Source organism: Stomoxys calcitrans, chromosome 1 (genome assembly GCF_963082655.1).
Source record: "Stomoxys calcitrans chromosome 1, idStoCalc2.1, whole genome shotgun sequence".
NCBI classification, from domain to species: Eukaryota; Metazoa; Arthropoda; class Insecta; order Diptera; family Muscidae; genus Stomoxys; species Stomoxys calcitrans.
Genome location: NC_081552.1, coordinates 41,356,933 through 41,365,178, shown reverse-complemented (window position 1 = coordinate 41,365,178; position 8,246 = coordinate 41,356,933). Strand labels below are relative to the sequence as shown.

The 8,246-nt window shown below is 41.4% G+C and overlaps 1 long non-coding RNA gene across 1 annotated transcript; it reads left to right on the top strand.

Moving 5' to 3' along the window:
- Nucleotides 1-530, top strand: LOC131994103 (uncharacterized). The gene is made up of 2 exons (XR_009396439.1): nucleotides 1-238; nucleotides 299-530. It is a non-coding gene; the product is annotated as an uncharacterized LOC131994103 (long non-coding RNA).
- The last annotated feature ends 7,716 nt before the right edge of the window (nucleotides 531-8,246 follow it).

The following is an 8,246-nucleotide window of genomic DNA, read 5'->3' as shown; positions in this document are numbered from 1 at the left end:
AACTTCATCCTAAATTCTAATTGCTTTTAAATTTGTTTACAGTTTTAATATTCCTTACCTTCTCTAGCTTTTCGATTTAATGTTAATGAACAAAAAGTCGTGCAGCACACTAATTAAAACTTCTTGTACTGTCATACCACTTCATTAGGAAAATATTTGCTATAAAAACCTCTAGATTCTCTGGATAATCATTCAGTTTTCTTTACAAATTATAGCAAAACAAACCATCTCCAAAAAGGTAATTTCGATTTGTATATCAAGTTATTTTTCTATTAAAAATTAACTTTTTTATCTACAGTCCGAAATGAAATTCTTTGCAACCATTGCTGTAGCCGTCATGGGTGTTTTGGCAATTGCTTCTGCTAATCCTGAACCCATCTTACCCGTAGTTACCGGTTTGACCGAGGGAATGGGAATCGGAAAGTGAGAAAATTAATGGTTTTGAAAATTTTTAACCCATCACAAAGGCTATTGGCTATTGGACTAGGATTAATCCGAATATGTTAATAAAAGTCCTATAAAAAAATAAATTAACAGCACAATAACTAAATAATTAACAAGTAAAAGCGTGCTAAGTTCGGCCGGGCCGAATCTTATATACCCTCCACCATGAATCGCATTTGTCGAGTTCTTTTCCCGGCATCTCTTCTTAGGAAAAAAAGGATATAAGAAAAGATTTGCTCTGCCATTAGAGCGATATGAAGATATGGTCCGGCTTGGACCACAATTAAATTATATTTATGTCGCAGACCTGTGTAAAATGTAAGCCAATTCGAATAAGAATTGCGCTCTTTGTGGGCTCAAGAAGTAAAATAGAGAGATCAATTTATATGGGAGCTGTATCGGGCTATAGACCGATTCAGACCATAATAAACACGTATGTTAATGGTCATGAGAGAATCCGTCGTACAAAATTTCAGGCAAATCGGATAATAATTGCGACCTCTAGAGGCTCAAGAAGTCAAGATCGCAGATCGGTTTATATGGCAGCTATATCAGGTTATGGACCGATTTGAACAATACTTGGCACAGTTGTTGGATATCGTAACAAAACACGTCGTGTAAAATTTTATTTCAATCGGATAAGAATTGCGCACTCTAGAGGCTCAAGAAGTCAAGACCCAAGATCGGTTCATATGACAGCTATATCAAAACATGGAACAATATGGCCCATTTACAATACCAACCGACCTACACTAATAAAAACTATTTGTGCAAAATTTCAAGCGGCTAGCTTTACTCCTTCGGAAGTTAGCGTGCTTTCGACAGACAGACGGACGGACATGGCTAGATCAACATAAAATATCACGACGATCAAGAATATATATACTTTATGGGGTCTCAGACGAATATTTCGAGTAGTAACAAACAGAATGACGAAATTAGTATACCCCCATCCTATGGTGGAGGGTATAATAATCTTAATAATTTTGAGTTTTAGTAGGTTAGGTAAGTTTAAGTGTTAGTGGCAGCCATTAGACTTACTTAGACGTTTCCGTTCATTGTGTTAACCCCGAAATCATGAGGAGAAAGATGCCTTCCAGTCTCTGCCGCTGAACCAATCAAATTGCTTTAAACAGCCAACTCGTGAATGTTCACATCCGCTAAACCAGACAAGTTCTCAAATAATTAAGAACCTAAAGTGGAACCCCTTCTGACTGCTAGTGCTGGACACACACAGGAGGTGTTCTATAGTCTCTTCTTCTTCGATGTCCTCACAGCTTCTACAAAAGTTGTTTCTGGCAACCTTCAGTCTGTCAGCATGTTTGTCATGACGGACACAATGACTGAGACGTCTGTACTAGCCAGTAATAGGTCTCGAGGACAGAATCTTCCTTAGCCCAGAGGCCTCAGATGTATCCTACTTCTACTGAATTCCACCCAGGATTTGATCTGAGCCTTTCTCAGCTCACCCTTGTAGACTTCCGAATCGTGTGGTGCCCCTGTGGCTTTCGCACTATTGAAGAGTTCTCTGCAGTCCTTCCTTAGACCAACCAGCTCTGGGGTCCACCATGGCGGTCGCTGTTTGCCCTTTGGCTTGGCACGTGGACATTATGACACAAGAGAGCCCTTCAGAGCCTTCGTGATCCGCTTGACCATTTTGTCTATGTCCTCCGCAGTTTCCACTTCCTTTTTGTACCCACCACCATAGGATAGGGGGTATATTCATTTAGTCATTCCGTTTGCAACACATCGACATATCAATTTCTGTACTAGCCAGTAATAGGTCTCGAGGACAGAATTTTCCTTAGCCCAGAGGCCTCAGATGTATCCTACTTCTACTGAATTCCACCCAGGATTTGGTCTGAGCCTTTCTCAGCTCACCCTTGTAGACTTCCGAATCGTGTGGTGCCCCTGTGGCTTTCGCACTATTGAAGAGTTCTCTGCAGTCCTTCCTTAGACCAACCAGCTCTGGGGTCCACCATGGCGGTCGCTGTTTGCCCTTTGGCTTGGCACGTGGACATTATGACACAAGAGAGCCCTTCAGAGCCTTCGTGATCCGCTTGATCATTTTGTCTATGTCCTCCGCAGTTTCCACTTCCTTTTTGTACCCACTACCATAGGATAGGGGGTATATTCATTTAGTCATTCCGTTTGCAACACATCGACATATCAATTTCTGATCGACCATACATATATTTCGGATCGTTGTAAAATTCTAAGACGATTTAACGATGTCCGTGTCTCTGTCCGTCTATCCGTATGTCCGTCCGTCTGTTGTAATCACTCTACAGCTTTCAGAAATTGAGATATTGAGCTGAAATTTTGGCACAGATGCGTCTTTATGATAGATACTGGTTAAGTTCTTCAACGGTACAAATCGAACCATATTTGGATATAGCTGTTATATAGACCGATCTGCCGGTTAAGGGTCTGAAGCCCATAAAGCTTCATTTTTTAACCGATTTCGCTGAAATTTTAAACAGTGAGTAGTTTTAAGCTTCAGATCAGACTATATTTAAATGTAGCTGTCAGTGAGTTGTTTTAAGCCTCCTAATATCTACCCGAAATATAGTTCGGATCGAACTATATTTTGATATAGCTGCCATATAGACCGATCTGCCGTTTAAGGGTCTGGAACCCATAAAAACTGCAATTAATATCCGATTTCGTTGAAATTTTAAACAGACATTATACCCCAATATGGTTCGGATCGCACTATAACTAGATATAGTTACCATATAGACCGATCTCCCGTTTAAGGGTCTGGAAGACATAAAGGCTGCATTTATTAACCAATTTAGCTGAAATTTGAATCAACGAGTTGTTTAAACCACCCGCCATCTGACCCAAATATGCTAAAGATTGAGGGTCTGAAGCTAACTAAAGCTTTATATATTACCCGTTTCCGCTACCATTTGAAACAGTGAGTAGTTTTAAGCTCCCGATATCCGACTTAAATATGAGTCAGATCAAAGTATATAGATGTAGCTGTCATATAGACACATCTTCCAATATAGGGTCTTAATTCCATAAAAAGCAGATTTATTGTCCGAAAATGTTACTTGTCCCGAATAAATTGTGATCGAGACCAGGCCCTATTAAGATATAACTACGAATATAGTAGTGGAGTGATAATAAAATAGGATGATTATTACATCCTTGTTTAATTTGGTCCACATCGGTCCAGAATTGGTTATAGGCTTTTCGACATAAGTGTCCTCTACGGTTCAGATCGGTTTATATTTGGATATAGCTGCCAACAAGACCAATATTTTTTTCTACTAAAAAGAACAAGGTCTTATATTTATTAAACCACTTAAGAACAAGTAATACCCACCACCTCGGGTATATATCTGAACCACCTTTCGTCAAAATCCAGTGAAAAATGCATACCTTATGGCCCATAGCAGCTATATAGACATATAATCCGATTTAGACCAAATGCTAAGTCATTGTTCAATCGAGAGATCGGTACATATGGCAGCAATATCCAAATCTGGACCGATTTGAGGCAAACTGAAGACAAATATCGAAGGGCCCAACACAACTCACTGTCTCAAATTTCGGCGACATCGGACAATAAATGCGCTTTTTATGGGTCCAAAACCTTAAATCGAGAGATCGGTCTATATGTCAGCTATATCCAAATCTGGACCGATCTGGGCCAAATAGAAGAAAGATGCCAAAGGGCCTAAGGCCACTCACTGTCCCAAATTTCAGCAAAATCGGATAATAAATGTGGCTTTTATGGGCCCAAGACCCTAAATCGGAGGATCGGTATATATGGCAGCTATATCCAAATCTGGACCGATCTGGGCCAAATTAATCGCAACTCACTGTCCCAAATTTCAGCAAAATCGGATAATAAATGTGGCTTTTATGAGCCCAAGACCCTAAATCGGAGGATCGGTATATATGGCAGCTATATGCAAATCTTGACCGATCGGGGCCAAATTGACGAAGGATGTCGAAGGGCCGAACGCAACTCACTGTCCAAAATTTCAGCAAAATCGGATAATAAATGTGGCTTTTATGGGCCTAAGACCCTAAATCGGAAGATCGGTCTATATGGCAGCTATATCCAAATTTGGACCGATCTCGGCCAAATTGACGAAGCATGTCGAAGGGCTCAACGCAACTCACTGTCCGAAATTTCAGCAAAATCGGATAATAAATGTGGCTTTTATGGGCCCAAGACCTTAAATCGGAGGATCGTTCTATATGGCAGCTATATTCAAATCTGAACCGATCTGAGCCAAATTGACGGAGGATGTTGGGGGCCTACTACAACTCATTGTCTCAAATTTCAGCAAAATCAGATAATAAATGTGGCTTTTATGGACCTAAGACCCTAAATCGGCGGATCGGTCTATATGGGGGCTATATCAAGATATAGTCCGATATAGCTCATCTTCGAATTTAACCTGCTTATGGACAAAAAAAGAATCTGTGCAAACTTTCAGCTCAATACCTCTATTTTTAAAGACTGTAGCGTGATTTCAACAGACAGAGGGACGGACATGTCTTGATCGTCTTAGATTTTTACGGTGATCAAGAATATATATACTTAATAGGGTCGGAAATGGATATTTCGATGTGTTGCAAACGGAATGACAAAATGAATATACCCCCATCCTTCGGTGGTGGGTATAAAAACATTTAAACTACTTTTTCCAACAATACAGACTCTGTGTCTCCCATTCCCCGTACCCTTGAGAAGTTTAAACCCCGAAATGCATAGTCCACGAACCATTCCTCCTCAAACCCATGGTTCCTGGATAAGAACACGTCAAATTCCTCTGGCATCTAGAGGACTTTTAGTGCAGCCGAAGAGTCTTTACAGTGGTGGAAATTTATCTACAGAAACCGGACCTTAGTCAGGATTCAGAACCTCCACCACTGTTGCGTCACCCTCGACTTCTGATTCCGCCAGGAGTTCATCCTCACAAGATTCGTTAGATCTTGTCATGATGAGCTTTCGTGCTCATCTAGGTGAGGAAGCAGTGGAACCACTCTTCCTCAGGATACTGGACACTTGCTGTGTGGACGTGGACTTCACTAGCTGCTTCTGTCGAAGTACTTTTTGAGTTCAGTCCTTCCCCGCAGGAACACACCTTGAGCCCAGTTTAACCGGATGACTTACCCACACAAGGCTTGTCGGGTCCCGTTTCGATACCTTTCCCTCCTGTCTCAATCGTGGCAGTCTCATTTTCAGTCTCCTGCAATCCACCAGACTTTAACGATGTGCTGGATCGTCTCCTGATTCCTCAAACTCACCGCTTCTATAGACCATCAGTTCAGATTTGTTGAGGTCTCCGGTCACCATCAGCCCAATCTACATATCTTCCATGTTCGCCCTTGATCTTTTAGGCATGGGATGGATGAAGTGACCGCCGAATTTTGGCCGACTGCGGTGCAGTTTCCGAATCTAGACGTGTAGTCTTTGGGGTAGCCTGTGCACCGAATCCCCGAGCCCAATTGAGTGAGTATCTCTTTCTATTAGTGAGAGTCTTAGGATCATCCGCCCCAAGTCTCTCAATAAACCTGAGAGCGACGCGCCTTCTAATATTATAGCCTCTTAAAGAGCGTGTTGGTTTGCCGGGGAAGGCCAATGGCCTAGACAAGTTTTAGGCATGCGATGATAGAATGTTGGGTCTTTGAAGTCCATTCTAAGCCTATTCCGGGGCTCTAAGCAGATACATTTATCCTAATGGATAACAATTTCGTGGCTATCCTTGAGTAATTTAATTGTTTTTTCCAAAATTAACGACCTATTACGAGTTACAGAAAAATTATTGCGGAGCAGAATAACAAAACATCCGCTCCACTCAACGGCATGATAAGCCGAGTTATTGTCGCTTTTAAATAACCAATGGCCATAGCGTTCCCGCGGTGATCGGTTCTATGGGCTGGAATGAGCTTGCTCACATATGGAGCTTGACAAAAATCTACACCAAAAAGAATTATCGGACGAACCATGTGGACATAGCGCAGAGTACTACTTTTTCGCCTATTTTGTTTTCTCCTACTTCATGGAAAAATATTTTTTCAGATTTGAATTACAAGTTTTTCGTGGGTAGTGATTTTTCTCGTGAGTTGAGCGTGAGAAAAATTTTTGTGGGTGAACGTGGGTCAACGTAAAAAATCGTGCTTGGGGGTGCGTGAAAAATTTTTTTCGTCTCGTGAGCGTGAGTGGAAAATCACTCAGTGGCACACCTCTAGTACTTGGCTTGGATGTTGGAAACCATAGTAGATTTTGTTGAGCAAAATTTCAGCCCAATCGGAACGCCCCCTGGAGGCTCAAGAAGTAAAATCGGGAGATCGGTTTATATGAGAGCTATATCAGGTTATTGACAGATTTATACCATATTTCAAAGATCCTAGTAGAAGTCGTTGCGCAAAAATTCAGCCAAGTGGAAAATCACTCAGTGGCACATCTCTAGTACCTGGCTTGTATGTTGGAGACCATAGTAGATTTTATTGTGCAAAATTTCAGCCCAATCGGAACGCCCCCTGCAGGTCATGCGTCGCTCGTATGTGAAAGGACGTAGAAGAAGTCGTAGTACCAACCGGAGAAGAAGTCAGCCAAACTGGGCAAGAATCGCGCTCCCTAGAGGCTCAAAAAATTTAATCGGGAGATCGATTTGTATGGGAGCTATATCTAATTATGGACCTATATGGCCCATTTACAATCGCAACCGACCCACACTTGCACGAAATATTTATTCAAAATTTTAAACGCTTAGCTTTACTTCTTCAAAAGTAAGCGTCCTTTCTCTTCCCCTCCCATCCTTTGGTGGAGGGCATAACAATACCAAACTTAGTTGGCCTAATCTAGTCTTGAAGAGGTCTTTTTCATTGCTGTCTCTGGCTACAACAGACTTCTCAGTCATTGGGTCCTTCATGACAGGAGGTTACTGTCTGATATGTAAACATGCTGGCAGACTGAAGGTTGCAAGTAGACGTCTCAGTCTATTTGGCAGACTGAAGTTTGCCAGTTACGACTTCTGCAGAAGCTGTGAGGATGTCGAGAAAGAAGAGATAATAGAACATCTGCTGTCTAGTGTTCAGTTCTAACAGTCAGAAGGAGTGCCACTTTTAGCTCTCATTTCTTTGATAACTTTTCTGATTAAGCGGACGTGAACATTCAAGAGTTGCTTGACTGTTTAAAGCAATCTGGATGTTTCAAAGGCAGGAACTGGTAGGCATCTTCCTTCTCCTAATTCCGAGGATAACACAATGAACGGAAACGTCCAAGTAAGTCTAATGGCTGCCAATAAAACTTCTCCTTACCTAACCTACGATAACTCAAAATTATTATCATTATTTTTATACCCACCACCGACGGATGGGGGTATATTCATTTTGTCATTCCGTTTGCAACACATCGAATTATCCATTTCCGACCCTATAAAGTATATATATTCTTGATCAGCGTAAAAATCTAAGACCATCTAGACATGTCCGTCCGTCTGTCTATTGAAATCACGCTACAGTCTTCAAAAATAGAGATATTGAGCTGAAACTTTGCACAGATTCCTTTTTTGTCCATAAGCAGGTTAAGTTCGAAGATGGGCTATATCGGACTATATCTTGATATAGCTGACATATAGACCGATCCGCCGATTTAGGGTCTTAGGCCAATAAAAGCCACATTTATCATCCGATTTGGGACGGTGAGTTGTGTTAGGCCCTTCGACATCCTCCGTTAATATGGCTTAGATCGGTTCAGATTTGGATATAGCTGCCATATAGACCGATCCTTAAATTTAGGGTCTTAGGCCCATAAAAGCCACATTTAT